This window comes from Argiope bruennichi, chromosome 2 (genome assembly GCF_947563725.1).
Source record: "Argiope bruennichi chromosome 2, qqArgBrue1.1, whole genome shotgun sequence".
In the NCBI taxonomy this organism is placed as follows: domain Eukaryota; kingdom Metazoa; phylum Arthropoda; class Arachnida; order Araneae; family Araneidae; genus Argiope; species Argiope bruennichi.
Window position 1 is genome coordinate 71725490 of NC_079152.1, and position 25718 is coordinate 71751207.

General features: G+C 31.2%; 1 long non-coding RNA gene and 1 other non-coding gene across 2 annotated transcripts; both read right to left on the reverse strand.

Moving 5' to 3' along the window:
* Positions 1–14539: 14539 nt before the first annotated feature.
* Positions 14540–20473, reverse strand: LOC129961817 (uncharacterized). The gene is made up of 3 exons (XR_008783832.1): positions 20250–20473; positions 19045–19250; positions 14540–15825 (listed from the first exon to the last, which is right to left on the reverse strand). It is a non-coding gene; the product is annotated as an uncharacterized LOC129961817 (long non-coding RNA).
* A 2293-nt stretch (positions 20474–22766) lies between these two features.
* Trnal-cag (transfer RNA leucine (anticodon CAG)) lies at positions 22767–22850 on the reverse strand. The gene has a single exon. It is a non-coding gene; the product is annotated as a tRNA-Leu (tRNA).
* Positions 22851–25718: the final 2868 nt, after the last annotated feature.

Here is a 25718-nt window from a genome sequence, read left to right on the forward strand (position 1 = left end):
GTCAAAACACGAACTCATACTTCTGAAACACGGAGATTGATCAAAATCTGTAGTTAGATAATTCTTTTTGAATACAATAGTTTTATTCTTTCATACACGAAGTATTTTATATCTAATTAAAAGTACTAGAAATCTAATTCCATAACTTCTCTAAATAATCCAAAATTATCGTTTAAAAAATTGTGAAATGATTGATTTAAAAAGAATCACGGAATTCATCACAAAAAGGAAAAAATTTAAGCTCGTATCAAATTATAAATTTTACATTCCGTCAGATATTTTCTTTAAAAAGTATATTTCAACTAGTTACACCAAAATTATGAAGTATACATTTGTTAGACGAAAACTGAAAACTGTTACTAAAGAACATTCGTTTCTAGAAAGAATGCATTGGGCTTATTTTCCATACTGCTTGACCACTTGAACTGAAAATATCAGCATTTAGAGAGAAATTTTCCGCGCATTTAGTGCTACTGTCTCGGTGAGAAAAATGGAAAAAGAAACTTGTAAAATCACTTATTTATGTATGTTTTATTTACAAATTTGCCGTCATTATTTCACCTTTTTCAATTTGAATTGATCCTAAATTTGTCGTTATGTGAAATTAAACATACAGATGCATTTAATAATATCAACACATACAGAGAAGTAATTTTTAATTAAGATTTATGATAGCAAAGATTTCATTATTTGTAACTAAATATTTTTAAAGCATTTTAAAATAACTTTCTCCAACGAAAACCGATTTGGAAGAGGTTTTTAAAGGAAATTTCTTTGACAAATTGAAAGAATAGACTTTGCCGCATTCATATTTAGTTTCAATATTAATGCACAAAATTCTTTTAAAAATTTATAGAGTTTGAGCTATCAGATTAAAAAATATGCCATTTCATTTTTTTAGCTGCGCAAAGAAGGTTTAGATAATTTCAGATATTAAAATTTATCAGAGTAACTTGCACCCATAAACTAATGCCGCTCTAATATGAACTTTACTTTAAATCAACGGAAATTTCCTTTTATATAATCACTTATGCTGTGTGATATTAAGTAATATTTGAATCATGGGATAAATATTTTTCAAAATGCATTTGAATTCATATTTGAAAGTAAATTTTGAAACTAAATTAACATTTTTAAGCATGAAGGCATGAAAAATACTGTAAAGTATTTGAATTGTATTTTAAATGCTATAAACTAAATTTTTGAAATACGTTTTTAAATTATCGTGTAGTTCTAAATGTTGGAATTTCAAAAATGTTGGAAAATATCTCTTAAGAATGTAGTTAACAATAAGTTAAGTTTTACCTTAATATTGAAAATTTGCACTAAAATTATATTAAGAGGCATCTTCGATATTTCATTATATCTTTAAGAATAAACGAATTAAATATTAAAAATACATTAATTATAATATATAATTAAATGATAAAAATTAACTGTTGTCAGTCTGTTACTATTAGAAACTTAAAAATCATATCTTAGATTTATCAATAATTTTAAAAGTCGTAGCATTCTTAAGAAATTTTAGAATGAAAAATTACTGCAACTCATTTTAACTGATTGTTTCAAATCAAGTTGCATTAATGTGTTCTCTGATAAATGTATTTCAATTTGGAGAGTCAAAAAAATGATATCAGTTCTTATTTTTTTTATAATTCTAACTGCTATAAAATAAACACGCGTTAAGTTTTTGATAAGAATACATTTGAAATTGAGACTTGTATAAACTTTTAGATAAACACTGCTAATAGAGCCTGAAGACTTGGTTTTATTGAACGTGAACTAGCACTGGACACAATTATTTCTTACCTTTTTCAGACTGCTAGGCTTTAGGAATATCCTTTCAATTAAACAATTTAGACCACATTTAACTTTAATAAACACTTTCGCAAGAAATAATATAATTCAAGCAATAAAATTAGAAGGAAAAACATTTTATTAATTTATATATGAAAACACATTCGATTTTACAAAATCAAAATAACATGCATTTTCTTATTCGATAAATACAGAGAGAAGTATATATTATAAATATACAATCTTATGACAATGAAGAAATTGTTTTTAATAATGGATATAAACATTTACCTTAATATTTAACAAATAGCTATGCAAATATAAAGTAGTTTGACATGCCTTAAATATATTTACATAATACAGTTGAAAACAATTTATAAATGCAACTGAATGAAAAAAAATTCGATACATAGCTATTATTGTTGCTCTGGGTGATGTAACAATTTGAGACAATCTTAAATCTGCTTTTATATGCATAATTATGCTTCATTATAAATGTGCACCACCATTGCTCGAAGCCAATTTATGCAATAAAAAATATTCTGGATAGAAAGATGAATTTTTCTTTCAAAGTGAAAGGAATTGACAAACTTCAGATTATAGGAATAATTTGCCAATAATGACAAATTCTACCAGAAAAAAATTCCAGTGGTAAGAAAGCTTTATGCCATGGTTATTTTCCAATAAATCTAGCTCCATTCGTTTTTTGAAGACAAGACTTCTGCTAAAAATTGTATCTAAATGAAGATTTAGTATTACTGCAGAAAGAATAGAACGAGACTTTATATTATACCTAGTAGTTAATTGGATAATAATTTCAGCAGAAAGAGAACTTTGGAAGTAACTTGAAAACAAACACCTTGAATTCAATTTGAAAATGTCTTTTATAAAGGGAGAAGCGAATCACAATATGTAATCGTAAATTTGAAACCTTTACAGCAATCACAGCAAGTTACAGGCATCACAGCAAGTAAAATATGAAAACCTTTTCTATTTCTACAAGAACATTTTCTATGTTTCTAACAGGAAAAAGATTCCGATTAGGAAAGAGATCTCAGATCCATTTCTTTATTGGATCTACCATTTAATTAAAAAAAAAATAAACGGCGACTTTGTTTCAGAAATTCTCTATGCCTTGAAATATATTCCAAACATATCTGAATTATCCAGTAAGAGGCAAATTTACTACGTTCTGCTAGTTAATCTCATTTAATTATTAATTTGAAGATTTTAGGGCATGTAGTTGCACTTAACTATACTTCCTCAGCAATAAGGACGACTCCACTTTTTATCCGATTTGAGAAGATGCAAATGGTGTTTCTGGAAATCAAAAGCCATAAAATATGAACTACATATCTTATCGTTTGAAGTGATCTTTATCTTTAAATTTTTGTCGATGGAAATATGGCCCCATAGATGAGATTAAGAAAACTCGAGAACAAATTGCATGGAAACGTTGAATTAAATAGATAACTTGACTTCGTACCATTAATAACTCCCAACCTCCACCATAGAGAGAAATTCATAACAAGGCAGTTAACATATTCCAGGGGCGGCACTTAGATTCCAATTATAATAACAATTTCATCTGTTTCGGAAATGTAGGCAATAACGGAATGCCTCCCGTTTCAATTTAAAGAGGAAAATGAGTCGCATTTATGCTTAAGAAAAGTTTGCGCAACAAACGTTTTATTTTCTAGATAAAGAAAACATGACCAGTAAAAATAGCTCTGATTCAGAGCGCATTTTGATCAGAGCTTCATACAATTAGGAAAAATATTCCCAATGACAAAAAAGACGGTTGCATTTTCAAAGTCCACAGAAAAATGCCTGTAAGGTCTCATGAAATGTTGGTTCAACATATACGGCTAAAAATTCAAGCGTATCCTCTTGAACCGAGAATTTCAATGAACTAAAAATAGAAACACTTTCTTGCTAAGTCATCATCAATGGTTCATTTAGATCCATACAGTTTATTCTTGTTCTCCTTTACTAACAAACAATACATCCATGACAAGTTTTTTTGTATGTGCGATAAGAATCCCATTTGATTAATGCAGCGAGGCGTATAAAATTAACGATCCCTTTGTCTGTAACAGGAGTCGAGACATAGAAGAATGACATTTTTCAGGATGAATTGTTGTAATATCCAGCACAGAAAGGCATACTTTAAGACAGGAAGGACAAGATATTCTTTTCTTTAGAATATAAAGCCATCATGGGATCAAAACAACGTTTATGGAAATTTCAGAAGCTACACAGTCAACCGAAAAGTGAACGACGAACCGATGTGAACGAAAGTGACGAGTGAATATAGGCAAACCTCGAAACAGTAAGTCTTTTCCTCTCCTCTCTTGAAAATGTATTGGATACATACAGAATGGCAAAAATCTTGATGAAACTGCATATTCAGTTACTTCTACCAGAATCAGCTTCTTTCCAAGTTTAGGCTTCAAAATTCCAATATATAAAAAATTAGGCCTTCAAAACAATACTAAAAACTTTATCTGCTATTATATCAGATGTTGAAAGATCAGGAAATGCAAATATGGCTTGAAATCGAATCAGATTCGATTCAACTGACTAAGAAAACTACGATTAGAAGGTTTCTGAAAAAGCATAAGATTCTTCTAGCACCATTCGTAGGAATCTCCCCTGTGTAAAGATCAATCGCACAAAATGTGGACAGAGCAATTTAGGAATACCACTAAATGATTTTTCTTAATGTATAAAATTATATGCATTGACGAGGTTGCAAAATCGTAGCCCATCACCAAGAGAATTTCGGTAAATGGAGATCTCGATTAAGGATTCCGAATAGTGAGACTTCACAATCAAACTTTATCATCAAGTAGGTTGACACACTAGAATTCAGTTCCACTACACCTTTCTAACATTTTGAAAATAGAATGTTATCTTGAAAATTTCGGAACATTAAAAAGTCATGGAAAAAAGTTTCTAGCCTTTTATAAACGGTTCGAAGATTTCTTGAATTTTTATTGGCTACTTGCTATTGAACTTTTATTCTTATGCAAAAGTTGGATAGTTAATGTACATAAAAGCCAGTCATAATATTACCTGTTTATACGGCTTAGTTCTGTTGTAAGGGGATGGTAAGCTAGTATAAAAAAAAGGATGGCCTTTGCTTTTAAAAGTGAAGTTTAACATTATGGAGTACGAATTCTACAATTTACGATACAAAAGGTACCATTTTGTTATCAAAACCAAATATTCAATTTCATGTATCTAGATATTGGATTTGTTAGTCACTACGTACAGATTAAAAGATGGATTTCTACCCTCTGACGGATTTCCTCCAATATTAACTCGGGATGAAAGTTAAAAGCTAATCATCCATCCGATGTTTCTAATTTTGGTTTGAACAAGACCATATGAAGTTATTTCAAAACTGCAATTACTAATAATCCCCGACAAATTCAACCCGATATTAACGTCCATTTTAACCTTCAGAAGGTTAAGTGAAAAGGGACAATGCCAACTGAGCATTAATTTTATCAATAGAGCTGTCGGTATTTTCTATTTAATTTATGAAATTAACAATGAAATAAAAGAGATCCTTTGTTGATTATGCATTTCAAGATGCTAACAATGGAAGTTGATCAATACGGAACTTGATCATTATTCTTCAATGCATTATAACAAGACATATTACATGCAGTAAAGCATTGTGAATGTAGAGTACATTCTTTTGAGTTTTTGTTCTATTTGTTTTCTGATCATTCAAATGATAATTGAGCCATCTTTAATCGGATTAAAATTTCCTATGGCTTTCAAGAGAATAGGGTAAGGGGAAAATATCAACAAAATTCCAATCGAACTTCACAATTCAATCATTACGAATTTCTAATCCTTTTAATTTTTTAAACTTCTTCCATTGCAGTCTATTATTTAATATTTACGATATTCAATCTATGAAATCTTAAGATTCTTTGAAAGCATTTTGAACAGTCTCAGCAATCATGATGAGCATTTAACGAATATTGATTTACCAAATTAGGTAAAATGTTTGCTCTAGCATGGTTCATTGATTAAGATAAGATTATGAAACCATTAGTATATTCTAATTTCTTTGAACTTGAAGAAAACATTTTAATCTTAACTAGTTTCTGGGGAGGGGATTCTAAACACCTTTTAAGGTCTATAATATTTGAGCTAAAACCAACAATGGGATATATTTTTCGGAAGTAACGAGACAAGTAAGGACATGCCAAGATTTTTGACTAATAAAATAGAGATAGCGATTCGTAGTCTGAATAATTTGACAATATCAATAGTTTTCCTTGTATACAAAGAGCTGCTTACAAAGTTCCCAATATTGCATCAGAATCTGTAGACTCAGTTGTATAACAAGTGCAAAATTAAATTTTTGAAGATCAAACTGTTGCAATTCAATTCTTAACAACGGGCGATTCCTCCTATAACGACTGATATGGGAAGAAGCAATTTGGTTCGCTGCATTCGGAATACCATTTCCTTCTAAAATCGCTAAATTTAGTTCCAGTATCCTAGAATTTCATGTTAATGGCCTCTCGGTTCTCACCGGCATTGCAGATTTTGTTGCTCTGCTTTTCTATGAACAATATAACTGAATAGCTCCGTTGAAAATTGAGACAGACTTGCTCTTTGCCTTTCTAACCACTGATTCGATTCGTTTAGCATTGATAAAATCTATTTAGTATTATGATTATATACATGAATGTGTAGGCTTCCATTAGTTAACGTAAAAGATGCCATTCCCTGTAAAGAATGAGATCTCTTCTCGCTTCAAGGATTGCACTAACATACAGCGAAAGAGGAGACAACGCCTAGACATGTACAAAATCCGATGCTCATATTCTACACTTACACTTAAGTATTACTTTAAGAATTTGCACCTTTCCCTACATCAGTTCCTGTCATTGCTTACCATTTTGCACTTTCCCAAAGCGGGTTAGACCTCGTTGAAGTTAGAAGTCTCTAATAAGATGTTTTAATATTTAATATAGTATATCGAATCTAGAATTTCATATTTATTCCCCAGTTTCTGTTGATGAAATTGGATTTGAATAACAGCCACGTTAAAAAAAATTCTCCCGAAGCCAGGGCATTTCATTTCGTTTAGAATTACGTTACTCATAAAAATATAACAGGCTCACACTATTTGAAAACATTCTGATCGCACCTTTGTTAATTATACACCACTCAGGAAATTAAACAATTCTCAAATTCGTTGAAATCTGTTAATTAACAGGGGAAGGGACCACACACACACAAACAGGGGAAGGGACCACACACACACAAACAGGGGAAGGGACCACACACACACAAACAGGGGAAGGGACCACACACACACAAACAGGGGAAGGGACCACACACACACAAACAGGGGAAGGGACCACACACACACAAACAGGGGAAGGGACCACACACACACAAACAGGGGAAGGGACCACACACACACAAACAGGGGAAGGGACCACACACACACAAACAGGGGAAGGGACCACACACACACAAACAGGGGAAGGGACCACACACACACAAACAGGGGAAGGGACCACACACACACAAACAGGGGAAGGGACCACACACACACAAACAGGGGAAGGGACCACACACACACAAACAGGGGAAGGGACCACACACACACAAACAGGGGAAGGGACCACACACACAAACAGGGGAAGGGACCACACACACAAACAGGGGAAGGGACCACACACACAAACAGGGGAAGGGACCACACACACAAACAGGGGAAGGGACCACACACACAAACAGGGGAAGGGACCACACACACAAACAGGGGAAGGGACCACACACACAAACAGGGGAAGGGACCACACACACAAACAGGGGAAGGGACCACACACACAAACAGGGGAAGGGACCACACACACAAACAGGGGAAGGGACCACACACACAAACAGGGGAAGGGACCACACACACAAACAGGGGAAGGGACCACACACACAAACAGGGGAAGGGACCACACACACAAACAGGGGAAGGGACCACACACACAAACAGGGGAAGGGACCACACACACAAACAGGGGAAGGGACCACACACACAAACAGGGGAAGGGACCACACACACAAACAGGGGAAGGGACCACACACACAAACAGGGGAAGGGACCACACACACAAACAGGGGAAGGGACTTGGAGATATGATCCACTATCAGCCTTTAAAATTTTAAGTATTTTCTTACGAAAACTGATCTTAAAACTCAAAGATGAACTGTTACACTTTTATAAGAGAAGAAATCCTCAAGGAAGGGAAAATCGTTCTTACTTATATGAAGAATACTATGATCCAAAGACGAATGCATTATTAAATATGAATAGCTCCATCTCATCTTCTTAAATATGAAATTAAAGATTGAAAAAAATCAATGAGATATGGACTCGTTTTCGGAGACGCAAAATCGCATTTCATTATCAGAAAGCGGATGTAGGGACAAAAAGCAAATTCTCAAGAAGTTGTGTTCGGACACAAACGCAGCACGAGAGCCATGAGTTGTAGTTGCAACAGATGCTGTCTTTATTTCTGCTGCATTTAGCGTAAGCCTTGAAACGAGAAAGGATCCCATTATTTGCAAGAGAATCGCTTACATCAACTAATGGAAGAGTACATATTGATGTATGTAATCATAATACTTATATTTAAGTTTTATCAGTGTTACCAAACGGAATCGAGCCAGAAGTTAGAAAGGCAAAGGTAAAGGTAAAGTTTTCTGCAATTTTCAACGGAGATCTTTAATTAGAAAGTTGAAGGAAAAGCCGAGCAACAAAATCTGCAATGCTGGAGAGGACTGCGAAAGGCCGTTAACATGAAACTCAAAAACACAGAGGCTAATTCTAGGAGGGAAATGAATTCCGAAGGCAGCGAACCAAAATGTTTCTTACCAAACCAATCGTAATAGGAGTAATTATCCATTCGTTAGTTTAAATGCAATAGTTGGATTTTCAAAAATTTGATTTTACAGTTCTGAAATCCTGCGGACAGGTTCCGATGCAACATTTTGAAACTTGCAAGTAGCTCGTTGTATACGGGTGAAAATGTTGAGAATGCCAAATTATTCATAACAGATTTTGAATTTCCCTACACTTATTCTCGAAACCAAAAGTCTCGAATCATTTTTGTCTGTGCGTCTGAAAACGGTATCCCCCACTCTTAGTTTTAACAAATATTGCAGACGTAAAAACCTATTGAAAGATCCACCCCCGGAAACTACTTAAGATTAAAATGATTGCCATAGGGCCAAAGAAATTAAAATAAGATTAACAGTGTATCTTATCTTAAACAATGTATCATGATAGAGCAAGCACTTTACCTTAGTTTGGTAAATCATTCGTTAAAGACGAATCATGATTCCCGAGATTGTTCAATATACTTTCAAAGAATCGAAAAACTTCAATATTATATCTAAACTAATAGACTATAATGCAATTAGTCTGCAAAATTTGTCTAAGTTTGAAAATTATAAATTAAAGACATTGGAAATTGCGATTGAGTTTGGGAAATTCAAATGGAATTTTATTCATTTTATTTCTCTACTCCATTCTCATGAAAGCAATTAAATTTTTTTATCTAATTAAAGGTAACCGAAATGATAATTGTTGGTTTTCTAATAGTTAAACTAAGAAAAAAAACTCAAAAGAATATCTTCGACAGTCACAATGGTTTATTGCAAATTCCAAGTTCAACAACATGTTATAAGGCATTGAAGAATAACGATCAAGTTCGATATGTAAGACTTCTATGGTTAGCACCTTAAAAAGGTATACACTCAACAAAGAATAATTTTATTTCATTTCGAACTTCATCAAACAAGTCGAAAAATACCAACAGCTATATTGGTGAAACTAATGCTCAGTTGGGATTGTACTTTTTCAATTACCCTTTTCAAGGTTAAATTTAGCGTTGATATCAAGCAATAATTTTTTTTTATCGGGCAGTATTAGTAATTGAATTTTGAAATAACTATTAGGTTTCCTTGAAAACCAAATTAAAGATATATCTGATGGATGCCAAGCTTTTAACATTCATCCCAATTCCTGGACACTTTACTATCAGAACTGTTTCAATAATCGCCGATCCAGAAAACAATTCTTAAATTTCTTTTTATCACTTCCAAATGTATCCTAGCTGAAATGAATAGTTCCGAACACGATGCATCGAAATAACGAGTTCCAAATTGTATCCAAAACTAGCAGTACTTGCTGTAAAATTGAATCAAAGTAGACATAACACTCTGCTCTTGGACTCTTTGAAACAATAGTTTTCTAACAGCCTTATATGCCTACTTCAAAACTGAAAGCCTTGTACAGCTATTTTGCCTTAATATTTGCACAAACTAATAATTCAAAATTTATAATACTGCCTTTTTAGACTAAATGCAGGCAGACAGAAAAGCCTTGTATCGAAATAGAAGACAGTTTGACATCGAGACATTTTGACTTAAGCCTTTTTCCCTCTCAATTCTCAAGTACTAAATATTCCGATATAATTTTAAAGTAGATATTTAATACCGAGGGGTTTCAAGATTTTAATACTTCTTGAGGATTTTTGAGGATGCAACCAAGGATTCTTCCAGGTTAAATATTCAAGAAAAATTCCGAGTTCATAGAAATTGCTTCAAATATATTCAATGATTTCCAGCAGGATATAAAATCGTAGTCACATTAATTTTAGCACATCCGACCAATGGTTAATTGGATAGTCGGGAAATAAGATGGCAATGGAAATCTACAATTTTAAGCGTAATATTGGTTAAAAGAAATGAATTAGCGAAATTAAGGCTGGAAACTAATGGCAAGATAATAAAATGAAATTGAGTACCAAAAACATTCTATACTATTATAACGCCTGTGTGGCCAAGAAACAATTAACAATATGAAAGTCAATATCCGTCTTAAAATGCTTTTGAAGCAATGAAATATTGAGAATTGAGGACAAATTCATTAGTTATATTAGGTATTAGAAATACCAAATGGGATCTCACTGTACATTATTCTGTAGGTTGTATGGCAAGAATTTATGATTTAAAACTCCTTCCTGAAATGTATTATTTAATTTGTTTAAATGAAGCTAAGGTCAGTACTGAGGCTAACAATGCGAAATGTTTATATATTGATGATACTTAATTACTTACAAGTATTTTAACTACCAAGTTTGTAATAGTAGACTTTCTGCATTATAATACGAATAAGAAATTCATTTACACATCAAAAATCGGAAAGAAAGCAACAAATTGTATGAACCAGTTATTGAAACTGCCATTAAGCTTGGGATCCTCAATTAAATAAACACTTTATAGTTAAAACACAGTAAAAGTAGCAGGAAAAATTGACAATATTTCTGAAACAAGAATAAGAAAAATACAAACTAAGTGCTATAAAAACGTCAAGTACATGAAGAGGCCATTTTATAAAACTGGCACATTAAAAATGTCAGATTTGTCTTGAAGGCTCTATAGTCAATATATTTACAGTGACTATCTACAGGAACAATGGATCAGTCATAATTCGTTAGTTGATTTTACAGCTTTGTCTGCCTATCATATCCGATGAAGCCAACAATAGATAAAATTGAAAATGGAATCCTCTGAAAGCAATGATAGGCGTGGCGAACTTCTTAAAGAGAAGTGTCAGTAGAGAAGATATTTACATATTCCAAACAAGTAATGCAGTCAATGAATAAAATAATGGATTTGACACAAATCCATGCATTTCAGAGCAAAATATGCAGCCTTGATTTTAGAGACGAGCAGAGAAGCAAGAATAATTTGCAATTTAGACAAATGCACAGACAGTATCGATCAAGGATTTGATCCATGCGTAAAGATTTTATATGCAGATAAAATCATTTATGATAATTAAAATACGATAATAAATTTCAGTTATCAGTCATTGTAAAACTTCCGAAATGGTCGAGAAATGGAATTAAATTTTCTGTCATGGAGAATCGTCAAGAATCATTTGTGCGTAATTTTATATCACAGGAAGTATGTACATTTCGAAATAGAAAGAAATAAAATTGCATTAAATAGGTGGAAATTTCTAATGGTCCCGAGTACAAAATATGACCATCTTCTAAAATAGGAAGAGGTATAGGGAGTAGTGTTTTCTATTCAACAGTTAGAGTTTCAGCATACAACATATTCAAAGTGCTCTCAAAAATTGTCTTGGAGCCTGATGGACAAGATTTAAATATTTCAAATAAGCCGATCCATATACTATTCTATAATCTTGAAATGGCAAGGGCTTTTTTAAACTTTTCGATTTTTATTTTATAGTGAAACATTTTGATCTGATGGTGTTATATTTGGAACTTGAATTTATCCAGGCTTCAATACATCATGGGGAAATTGAACTAGACGGTATTTTATAACAATTATAACACTCCGTATATTTTAACTTCATACAGAAAAATAGTCGAATATTAGAAAAGGCGTATACTGACGAATTTACAAATTGCCGATGCTTTTTAGGAACACGAGTATATTTCAGAGTATCGATAAGAGTTTATATAAGGGACCGAATACTGGAAGCAAAGAATGAATAAGTTGCAGAATATTAAAATACGATGCTCGAGTTTTCATGCCAAAGCGTAATTTTTTTTAACTGAATTCAGTAAAAATTTTAGTTAAAAAAGTGCAAAAAGTCCTTTTTTCAAACAGCTTAAATATTTGATACAGTAATGAATTTAAATCTTATAAAGAGGTAAATCAAGAAATAAAATTTTAATATTTAGAGCTCTACAAAAGTGTGACATACATTTCCTTTTAAGTATTTAAAACGCCCTCTAAAATGAGAATATGCAAGCATATCTCGGAGGCGTACAACATTAATGTGATTTCCTTAAAATTAAATATCCACTTACAGTAAACATCACCCAGGTTCCGTATGATTAGAGAAATAATTTAAGATTCAGCGTCCATAATATATACATGAAATCACATATACAATATATCTTTATGCATAAACTCATTTAACACAATATACAATAAAATATTGACATATCTACATGAATATTCAGATATAAATACAAATTTATTATTCACCACAATATTAGATATCTGAACTAATTAAAACAAACATAACAGACTCAAACTTGACTGATCGCATGAACAAAATTAAATGCAAATAAATATATTCAAGAATATGAAAACATTGTTATGAATCTTAGTATCATACGACCCGAGATTTCTTACTGTAAGAATTACGAGAAGCGTGAGTTTGCCACGTCTGGATCACAGTACTAAGTGAAAAATAACGAAATTCAATTATATCATAGTTTCATTATTCGAATCAAACATGGACAGGAATCGCAAACATTTGAATTATGAAGTTAAATATAAAACTTTCACAGAATAACCATTTTATTCTAGTTCAAAAATTTGCAAATTTAAATAAAATTTCGAAATAGAGAAATTCTGCTTGTAAGACCGCCTTTAGCTCCGAAGTTTTAACTGCAAAATGGATGAGAATGATTTTTCAAACTACGCAGAAAAGGCGAAAATATAATTATCTAATCTAAATTATTCTAATCAATTTTTCAGTAAGCAGACTATTGGAAATATCAAATGGAAGGATATTATATGCAATCGCAAAAATGCGATTTTGAATTACGTAACATTCATTTATTTAATTCCAAAGTAATATTTCAAAAATTCTTAAATGACGTCGGAATAAAGATTTTTATGAATCTTCCACATTTCCTTTCAACTGAAAAAGATTAACTTAATAAAATGTTCATAATTTGAATCGTATCTGAAAACTATTTCTGAAATACAATTGCCATTTTTTAAAAATTGTTTAAAACTGGTTCCGATATATTTTTGAAACTGTAATTACATTATGCGTTTTTTTTATTGTCCAAAATTTTAGGAACACTTGATAACAGAATCAGCTTAAAGCATGATATTGTCTAAGTTTCTGAAGATTTCAGCTTTAAATTGACATTTTCTTCGTAACACTAAATACAAATATTCAGAGCCTTCATATTTAATCTATGTAAAACTCAAACTGATTCATTTTGAACAGTACATTACGCTATGGAGATAAGTCAAATTTATCGAAAGCTTTGTTACAATCTGAAATTAATATATTACAAGATGCACTAGTTTATAAGCTTATGAGCACTTTTAGAGAAATGAAATGACAAGATTAAACTTCAACGCTTATATGAAATAAAAACTTTCTGAATGGAATTTATACTAAGACTGCTACGGAAGTTACGGAACAGATTGTTCTACTTTCAGTCAATACTTTACTTTATATTTAGAAAAGAAAATTGATCTATACTTTGAAATAAAGAATATTTCAGAAAATATCTTGAAGCCGATAACGCATTTAATATGGGAGTTTGTTCTTTTAACTTCTAGGTAACAGTTAAAATTACATTAACTCTTGCAACATAACTGCCATTTTTACTTAAATTCAAGATATATCGCGATTTTTTACTGTTTGATCTATAACAGTACGCAAAGCTGTATTAGCAATTTTACTTGAAAATCTTCAGATTTCCCTTCATTTTAAAGATGAAAGTATAAAACAAGGTTCTTTATAATAGGAAAGGTTAGTTGAACTAGTTTGTTAGTTTAATAGTTTTAAATAATTCTCATTTTAGGATTTCTACGATTTCCCGCCCACTCACCAGCCGGCTGGCATCTAACCTACCCCCCCCTCAATTTCTTTAAAATTATCAAATTTGAAAAAATGTTCATTTAACTCTTACGTAATTATAGAAATATAGAAGTAATTATTAAAGCATATTAAGTGCGCGAACCGTTTGACATCCTTTATAAAGAAGCTTGGCATTATACTTTTAATATTAAAATTTAAAGAAATCTGAAGATTCCCATCTTACTGGACAGTTGAAATACTTAATTTCTAGTTATTTAACGCCGATATTTCTAGAATTATGAAATAATCTTCACCTATGATATTTCGAAATCATAAATCTAACTATAATCTAAATATTAACTAAATTTCAAGGTTGTTTAAACTAATGCTAACCAAAATTCTAGGCTGCTAAATTCATTAATGGCCCTAATACGACTTCAAAATATTTTCAACTATTCTTGCTGGAAGCTTAATAGTCAATGGCCATGATACATCCGTCTCATTCTTACTTGAGCTCCATAGTTCAATGTAATATTTGCGTAACTAGTGTCAGCATAGAACTACTTAATACAAAATCATTTTGTAGTAATAGATCCTACTAATTAAATGTGGTGCACTTTCACTGATATACGATGTATATCTTAAACTAATCAAAATATATTTTGATTTTGAAATGTAGTTTATTTAACTGAAAATGAAGCAATAAATATTTGCACTTAAAGTTGGTATACGTCTAACTACAGTGTTAGAACAATGCAAGAGGTCTGGAGAATTCCGGTGATCAATAGCCAAATCAGGATCTAATTCTGCTAAAATATATGTATACAACTCGTTATCCAAGGGTAATCGGAAAATTCTTGTTAAGTCTCGCAAAACAGGTCAATTATTTTTTCTTAAAATGTATTATCCAAAGTCGGAACTGAAATTATACATTTTAATATAAAATATGGCCTAGAATAGATTTTCAAGCATAGACCCGCCAATATTACGTACTAGTTTTGAGTAATAAAGCTATGAATCCTCATATTTTACTTGCGAGGATTTATTGAAGCAGTTAAGTTCTGCAATTAAGAAAAGTTTCATATTCTCATCCATACTGACAACTGCAGGTGAAGAATTTCAGTTTTTAAATATTCAATAGTAAAAAATGTTGCTTAGATAATACAAGATCCTTGGAATAGTGAACAAATTAAAATCTTTTATAATATTAAAGAAAACTTCGTATATCACCCAAAGTTGACTAGCATCAATTCAGTTTGCCCTCGCTCACGGAACATGGCCAAAGACGTGGAATTCAGATCGAACCAAGATTCAGGACTGCTTGTCAAAGTTCCAATGCCTCCTAAACAATGCAATCGTAGGAAGGATGTTGGGTAGGCAACGTGGATATTCTGAAAAAGATGAATTGAAGCATTTTTATAACCTACAAAACAGATGAAAATTGCATTTTGGTTGTTCACTAATCAATGTTTAATCACCCGAAATGTTACAACCTGCCTCTGATACAAAAATACCAATATGAAACTATTATAGACACATGAAACTTTACTTTGAATTATGAAAGTTCTTAGACGTCAGTTTAATAATTCTGATAACTGAATACTTTCGTATATCAAATTATTTCTTTTACAAGGATGATTATATTGGCAGTTATTTAAAGAAAGTAGAACTTTTTATAGCATCCAGTGAAATAAAATATTACTTTTATAAATGTTAACTCTTTAAGAATTAAAGTTACGCATACATTATATTTAAAAGGCGTCTAAAAATCTAGATTAAAATGCGTTATCAAAACAATGATTTAATCAAGTGAGGAATAGTACGTTTCAGTTCCATGCTTAAGTTTTACATTTTATTTTTTTTAACCGATATCGGTGGTTGTAGATTAAAACGCCTTTAAAATATTAAGCTAAAGCCGAGTTCCTATGGCAGATGCTTTTAATTTAAGAGCAAAGCAAAATGCAGATCAAGGACATCTCTTTAGAAACATTCATTTGTGATTTAAATCCAAAATACTGAATAAAGGATATGAATATACACCAAATTAAGCAACTTGAAATCTAAAGGTCAATTTGAAGCAGCAAGGGTTATTTTAGAATATTTTTCAGCTTATATGCTGGCAGGGAACTCGGTAATTTAACCAAATACTAAAGTTGTATTTAATATTAATTAATGTACAAAGTTATTTTAAATTATGATTGATGTCTATCACAAATATCTAGTAAAAGGAGAAACATTTGATTCAAATTAAATAGTTGCACTATGTATCTGTTTGGTATTTGAAAATTAGAGATTGTTCGAATAACAATAATCAAGTTGATACTTCACTGATAGTGGAAAGGGATTGGCACATGCAGCTGTTTTCTTTAGTAAAAAGCACGGGGAATTATCTTGGACTACCTGCCAACACGGTGAAAGGGGCGTTTTAGAATACTTCTCATTTTCTCATTTCTTTTTTTTTTTATTAAAGCATTATCGTACATTGAAAGAAATCGTAGTTTTCCTTATTTTGGGCTTCGAATTTTTATGTTAAGATTCTTTCAAAGCAAAAACTTGTGTCTGCAGATGTTGTAAGATCTGGCATTTACTATTAGAAGACACTTTTGGCGTCAATTTATGCATTCTTAACTGAAATGAATTCTATTGAATGAATAATGATTGGGATAATTCCGTGCACCGTAAAAAGGTATTGCGTACAAAAAATGCCAAACAATTCCTAAACGAGTATTTTGCAAGTTTTATAATTGCATCAATTATACAGTGTATATAAAGACTTCCTCAAGGGACCTGTGTCATTAAAAAATGACAACTGACAATCGTAAACGCTCATTCCACTCATTTAAAAGAGGAAACTACGGAAGCTACTTTAATATTTCTAAGAAAATGTGAAAATTAATCGAAAAAGGAATTTATGGTACAGAACAAACCGATATGATAATGGGAAAAATAAGGACGAAACATTAGCATGCGTTGGAATCCGGAGAAACTAAATTACTTCATAAAAGTTTTTCAAATGATGACGAAAATATAAGCTTTCAAACTTATTAAAGAGTTTCGATTAATTTCTTCCGATGACATTAAATCACCTAAAACCATATTTATGTAATTTTTAAATTTGTAATCTTAAATACGTTTATTAATATTAATTTCAAATATTTACTCTATTTCAATAAAATATTACATTTTTAAGATTTTCATATTTACTTTTGAAGAATTCATAAGGAAGTGCTTTACTCTCAACTCATTCAATTTCAGCTGAAAACCTCATACGCGAAGTTTCCTTTCTCAGTGAGTGAGATTACAGCCTCCCCCCTTTGAGGGTAATAACATACAAATATACTTTAAAAAAATTGATTTTTATTTTCAAAAAGTAAACCGAACGGACAAAAGAATTGTTCTCATTTCCCATTTAATGAATATTGAAAACTGTTTAGAGAAAAATCATGAAGTTTACTATTACAAAGTTACCTTAGACTCTTGGAATTCTCTTTCTCCCCTCTATTGGCGCTGTCAATTAAAATTCCTTTTGAATGATAGTGGAATGTTTATACTTAGATTTGGTTTGGTCTGGTTTAATGCACAAGGGCCAAAAAAGCTATACTGCGCCAAAATTTCAGATCGTAAAATTTAAAGTCAATGCAATTTAAACCCAGTTCATTTAAAAATTGAATTTCATTAAGATTATGAAAAGCTGACATTAAAACTAACCATACGGATGATAAACGATGTGTACCAAATTGGGCTAGTTTTTAAGTAAAAAGCGTTCATATATGTAAAATATGTTTAAAGCTTAAAATGCAATTGCGAATGATATAGCAGCTGGATCAGAGCTTAAAAGGTGATGGCAAGTTAGAAACTTATGTTCCGTTTTTAATCTTATCAGAATAACGTCATGCTTTCTGGAAGTGAAGTCGTCGAAACTTGTTGAAAGCTGGATTTGTAAAGTTTGTTCCAGATCCTTGACATTTTCGTTGCGGAAAGAACTTTGCGTATAATGTATCAAAGGAATAAACATTTTCCAGAGTAGTTCTTAGAGAATATACAATAGACAGTATATTGTAATTTAAATTCCATTATATTTTAGCGTATTTACAAACAGCTATAATCATTGCTTTACTGTCCTTCTAATCACAGTAATAATTCATTTTTAGCGACTAAAACCAGTAATGAAATGCAAGAACACTTTAAATCCCTATATAATGCAGAGTTTAGTTTGAAATAACCAAAATTGTCCACTTTATTAATGTTAGAAACGAGATAGTGATGAATATAGTAGTAAATAATATCAAGTTTTTTAATGTTCTAATTTGATAAATAAACTCCAAAGGAAAATTATATTGTGAAGCACTAAAATCGACTTTTCTTTCTAGTATATTTTCAAGAATAAATAAGTGCGCGATACTCGCTTTCATATATTTCTTCGAAGTTAAAAATTTACACTAATTTCACAATAACAAGATATTTTGGAAAATCATACAAGCATTTTTAAAAGTGCATACCGATGATATATCAAATGTCAAAAGAGTACATTTGTATTTTATCAAAATACAGCAAATAAATTTAATTTTAAAACAAGATAAAAATGATTTAGAAGTTATAGCTCTACTAACCAAATTCGAACAGAAGTCTTCAAGTGTGGTAAATATCCAATTCCAGCCATGCATATTTAAAATCAGGTCGGCTGTGATTCGCTCATCCTAGTTGGATCTAGGATAACAGTTCTTGTTCAGAACAAGTCAATTTAAACTTGAAGGGCAACTTGCATCGCTCATCTTTCGTCCATTTCGTCTCCAGTAGAAATAAAGCAACAAATTACCTACAAAGAAACAAATCAAAATTAATTCTCAACGATACTCCTCATTCTGAAAATTCTAGAAAATACAGAATCTGTTCTAGAAACTTTAGTTTCAATCCTAAATATTTTAGCTCAGATACGTTCTCTTATCAATTTACATATTTTCACCTCATTAAAAATAAAATGTTAATAGTAAATTGAATTAATCAATATTGGAAATTTTTACACCCTTTCAAAATTTGAATACACTATACTCTGAGCCATTACATAGGGATAAAGATGCAATAGGGGACATTAATAGATATGTATATAAATGTTGCAAACCTCAAATGGCTAGTAAAAAGAATAAACGCATTGAAGAAACGGTAAAGTGCAAATACCAAAGATTTCTCTGCCACTTCTGTCCATTTCTTCCCCGCCGGTGAAATGAAATTTAAAGTTTTATTGAAGAATTTTTAAGTTATTGAGGTAAATTTGCTTCTTGGCATAAACATGGAATCTACATTTATTATCATATCCATTTTCATTTAAGTGGTGTACAGTACAAGCTTACTTTTTTCAACTCTTCGAATAAACTAGTAGAAAAAAAGTACAATGACAATTTCATTCGCCTCGCATAACCTATGTGTATGGTTATTTGATGCATCGCCGATTTCGAATTTTTTTTATTTCTCTTCAATTCCATATATATAAATGGCTTTTCTAATGAAAGATGGGAGAACACTCATGAATAACCGAAGGACAAAGCAAAAAAAATCAACCTTTGACCTTTGTGAGAAAGCTTGTCCTCCATTTCATTAAAATTTTTATTTAGTCAGATTTTAACTAGCCTGCGAATTAGAAAAGCTTGAACGTGTGAGTGGCATGTAATTCGTGCAGAAAAATTTGAATACCTTATTCAGAATTGAAATTAAAACATGCTTTAAATTCTCAATATAGTAAAGCATCAAGCGAAATGAATACTACTGACTAAAAATATATCATTCTTTAATATGAACAGCAGAAATAGTGATATCTTACCAAGTTCATATTCGAATTAGGCAAGTTTATCCATAGACAATGCGAAATATATTTTTTAAAACTGCAGGCATCTTTTGGATAGTCGACATAGCTGACGGAATAAGGAAGAAAAAATAGGATGCAATTCATAGTTCTTTCAATCAAATTATTGTTCGCATATTATTTGCTCAATACTTCTAAACTGAAGAACATGCAACCGAGAGCAATTTTACGTAGTCTCACTACATTGGCTTGGAAAAAAATACGCAGCTCAACTTTCGTACTTTTATAGCAGATGTAGAAACAAACAATTAACACTGTTTTTTTAACTTCTCCCGAACGGCACATTCCTTTAATTCTTCTAGGCATCTTATTTAAGCATTTTCTTTCATTAATATTTTTAATTTAAGTGAAAATATTTAAGTTAGTAATAAAAAGTAAGCAATCCTACTTTTTAGAACAGTCGTTCATTATTTCAAATTAAGGTCATGATTTGAAGATTGTTTGAATTCCCTTTTTTCTTAACTTGAGGGGATTTTTAAATTCGGACCTCGGTGATAATGCCTTAGTAATCAAGTCTGACAAAACAAGAAGGGAATATTTTATATTTGATTTATAACACTCGGTTTACCTTGTTTTAGGCTCTTTTATGAAAAAATCATCAGTGGGAACGCAAGTAGAACCCGTTGTCTTGTGACTTTAATGCAAAGTCTCAATTGCCATGCCATCGAACTCTCTTTACCTGAATATTTTATATTGAGTATACTTTATCAGAAACCAAATGGAGGCCGGCGTCCTGGCCTAGGGGTAGCGCGTCTTCCCCGTTCCCCGTGATCTAGGCGTTCCGGGTTCGAGTTCTAGTTCAGGCATGGTTGTTCTCTTCGTTGTGTTCTCTCTGTGAGGTGCGTAACTGAGCCCCCCCCCCCTGTAAAAAGGGGTTTTGAAAGTGAGTGTGTGTGTGCCATTTTCATTTGAGCTAGAAGTGAGACTTCTGCCCTCGGGTGCTCAGGGGTCTTTACCCTCAAAAGCTACTGAGCAAAAAGTTAGCTTAAAATAGCCACACGACAAAAAAACAAACAAATGGAATATTCGTTTCATTCATGACTTCGATAGCAAGTCAAACCTACAATCATATACAATTTTATGTCTTCAATAATTGTATCACATTTTATTGAAAAAATTTCAAACTGTTACCGGAAATAAAATTTTTTAAATTTTATAAATAGAAAATTTTGGTTTAAATGGAAAAGAAAAAAAATATTAAAATACTTATAAAATATTCTGCATCAGTGTAATCTTGCATTGAAAATGGTATCAATTCTAAAAACAGATATTATTCAGAAATTTCGTGATGAAGTAATTCAAAGAATGATAGTTTTAATCTTAAAGACGAAGAAGTTTTTGATGGTTGTTAGAGTTATTTTTAAGGTCAACTGAAAAATTGTTTTTCCCCCCAAATAAATACGATCCGTTAATGCGAAATAAACATGTTGTCTGAAAAGTGCAATTTGTTTATTCTAAAGTTTTTAATTCTCACCTTGTAATAGAAAAAAAAAAAAAAAAAAAAAAAAAAAAAAAAAAAAAAACCGAAAATGAAAAATTGAAACTCAATCGCATTAGTAGAATTTAGAATAATCTTATTATAACTGAAATTATATTTTTGTTACTTTTCTGAATGAAAAATATATCGAAAGAGTATGTTAAGAGGCATTAAAAAATAAATTTGCAGTATAAGTAAGGGAATGCTAATGTCGAATTACTGATATAAAAATGGGCGTCCTCGGTCCATACTGTCTCTATATGTGGAATGCATTGATTCTTAATTTTTTTAATTGGATAAATTTTATATAAGCTAATATTAAGTTATTTTATATATTTGTATTGAAAAATTAAAACAATATCATGAAGCACAGATTTTTATCAAACAATTACATTGACTCTCCTTAATTATTCAGAAAGCTTCAGTAATGATCCTTTACTAGTATATACTAGATAGAGTAGTTTATCAGCAAAATAGAGTCAATCCCTACTCAAGTGATGCAGGCCAAATGTATTGCACATTTTATTTTTGACGATAAATCTGCATCGCTCAGGATGAGAAAGAGCGATTAATTGCAATAAATGATAAGTTCATTAACATTTATGATGTTATCAAAATTGAATTCTTTTGATTTAAAATATCGTTTAGTTTAGTTATATTAACGTCCCATTTTTAAAGCAACACTAGGGCTATTTTGTTGTAACTTTGAACCGCTGTCAGATGTCGAGGACGACATCTGAGCTAGCAACCTCCCCTCCAAACTTCAACACCACACCACATCAGCTGGAGGACGTTTGGCTAGGACTGTTTTAACATGCACAAAACAAACTTACAAGGCGGTTCTTCAGTGGAATCGGGTCAAGAACATGATATCCTCCGGTTCTGAAGCAGATATCTGTAAAATATCGAATGCTGATCAAACAATTGTTTAAGTGACAAGCGCCAAGTTTGGAAATACATCACAAAATGTTTTCAAGTGATCATAAAATAAAGAACGATGTCAGAAGTGGGATTCGAACCCACGCCCACAGAAGTGGACTGCGACCTGAACGCAGCGCCTTAGACCGCACGGCCATCCTGACACGTAAATGAGTAGGAAAGATAAATATATATTTATCATCAAATTCCACTGCTTAAATTTAGTTCTATCTGAAAGGTAAATAGGGGATTTGCTTTGTTCTTTAACCGGCGCAATGATTTTGTTGTCTGTGTTTCTTTTGAGCATTTTTTTTCAAGCAGCAATTTAAAAGAGGATATTGAATTATTATATTAGTATTACATTTCTATGTTCCTACAGTTTATCCTACAAATATTATTAGTTTCTTTCGTAAGCTTTAGTATTTTTTCCCTTTAATATCTTATCAACGAGAAAAAAAATGAAAACATTTTATAATTTTTAGAATAAATTTCAATTTCTCTCAAACTGAATAATGAAATATGTGGAAACAAAACGCTAAGAGCAACTAAAATCGATTAATAAAATAGAAAAAAAATTACATCGTTTCTCTGTTTAATCTTAATATTGATTCCGAAAAGAATGTTGTTTGAAGAAGTATCTTCTAAAGAATAATTTTACAAATACACTAACACATTTTTTTTTCATGAAATTTAAGATCCCTCCGATAAAATTAAAGATAATGATGGTATCTTTTTACTTTTCAGCAGTTTTTCAGAAAGTTAAAATTACATACAGTGGGTAAAAAAAAAATGTTTCCGTGCGTCCGTGCGGAAGACAAAAGTAAAAATAAATTAGCATAATTTCTAATCTTCGATTTTTATCTTTGTAAACTATGTATGGTTAATATGAGTCTTTAAAAGGTAGTTTCATAATAATTTTCTCTTTTTTACAAAACTCATCAAGTAAGTTTGCAATTTTTAAGATAAATGACGCCCACAGTGTCATGCAAAAAAGTTTCCGTAAGTAATGCGCAAATTCTTCCTGCCGTGTTTTACAACGGACACGCAATAATTCGAGGTTTCTTCGAGGTTTGTTGGCTTGTCAAAGTGAAAAACACAACGTAGCAACAGTTGTTTGATTCCAATTTGTAGCCTATTGTCTTTAAATGGATGTTCTGAAAGCCATTCGAGGATCTGATTCGGTTGCGAAAAGATGGATTATCTATGAAAAGAATTAGTGAAATCACTTATTCTAGTCTACAGTGCAATATACTATTGAAAGATACCATGAGCTGCAGACATTTGATGATAGAGATCGATCTGGAAGACCTCCGAAGTTAAATCTCTTGCATAAAAGAAATATCACGCGTAAGTTGCAAGTAAATCCGCAACTGATTTAATGGTTGATTACAACATTAAAGTCACTCTTCAAAAGGTGAGAAATACCATTATAAAGTTATAACAGACATGCAGCCCATAAGAAGCCTTTTATAAATCTCTGCAACAGAAAGAAACCCCTTTATTTTTTTTTACTCACTGTATGTTTTCAAATGCCGTTTCTTCAATTTTTCTTTTTTTAATTATAGGCTCCTAAATTTGATTCTTAAATAAAATTTAATGAGCTTTGCTTTTGTTTTGAAATTGCACTCTTATCTTCATTTGCGGAGTATTAAAAGAATTCTGTGCCTTTAGTTATAATTTTAGAAAACTTTTGCATAAACAATTTTCCGCAATGTCAGTCACCGTTGTTTTTCAAAGTTGTCTCAAAAAGAGAAATGATTGATTTGGAGGAAAATGATAAAAATGATAAATATTCTTTGCTTTGTAAAAATTATTTTGAATTCTCAAATCCATTTTTACATAATATTAAAGTAATTGTTTCCATCAGGAACTCAATTATATTTAAATTCCTGAGATTTCATTTGGTTTAATTTTAATCGAATGCTCTAAATGTGTCACAAATGAGGAAATGAAATTGCATTTATTATAAGAAGTACTAAGAGAAAAATGTCTTTTGCTTTCAATTAATACAGAAATCAATGCTAAATTCTGAATTTGATACATTTCAAGTATATTAAATGAAATAAAATGTATTTTCAAAAGTTATAGCAGAAGAATATTACCTCTAAACAAAAATTATTCTGGACACTATTTTTGACTTCCTTGCTTAGATTTGCCCATGCAATCTTCACATTCCTTTCAAACATTTCCTGCGGGAAAGGAGTTGAATGGAGTCTACGACATCCATGATATTATAAATTCCCTTCATAGGGAACATCGGAAATCAAATTTTAAAATAATTCGGCATATTATTTCTGTTATCAAAATTCTGTTTTTTCTCACCTAATACTTATCCTGCTGTAATGAATAATTACCATTGGATAAGACTCTTTATTGATTTCAATGGTTCTACAATAACTTTGTATTGACACTTTCTAGGGCCGTGGCAAGTATGCTTCCTACCAAATTTATCAATCTTTGTATGAAATTTTGTACGTTGGCATAAGTTCTGACAAATTTTTTTAGAAAGATAGAAATTTAGATGCTTCAGTTCTTTATGTTACACAAAATGATGTGTCTTGATTTGCTACTTATTTATTAATTAACCAAATTAATTAATTAATCAGATTAAATTTATATAATAAGCTAAATGAATTCCTTTTCTTATTCTAACTTCAAGCCTAAAAATATTTTAACTTAATATGACTAGAAAAAATGGCCCTTTAAAGGGTTAAAACATAGTTTGTCTTAGAGTTTAAATTAAAATCATTTTGGACAGTTTATTCTGACTTATTTATCATATGCTGGAAAATTAACCGAAACATTTGTTTGTTCAACGTATTTTAGCAACAAAAATATAATTACTGCAGAGATGAATAGTATTTGGATGATGTCTATGTTATCCCTTACACTATGGTTCAACGGCCCTCCTTTATCACATTTACTGTCTTTATATTTTTTTATTTGAGCGATAATTACTTCTGAGAATTGTAAATACATTATTGTAAAACAACAAAATGTGGGCTTTGTATCGTAAGAAATGTTTTTCACCT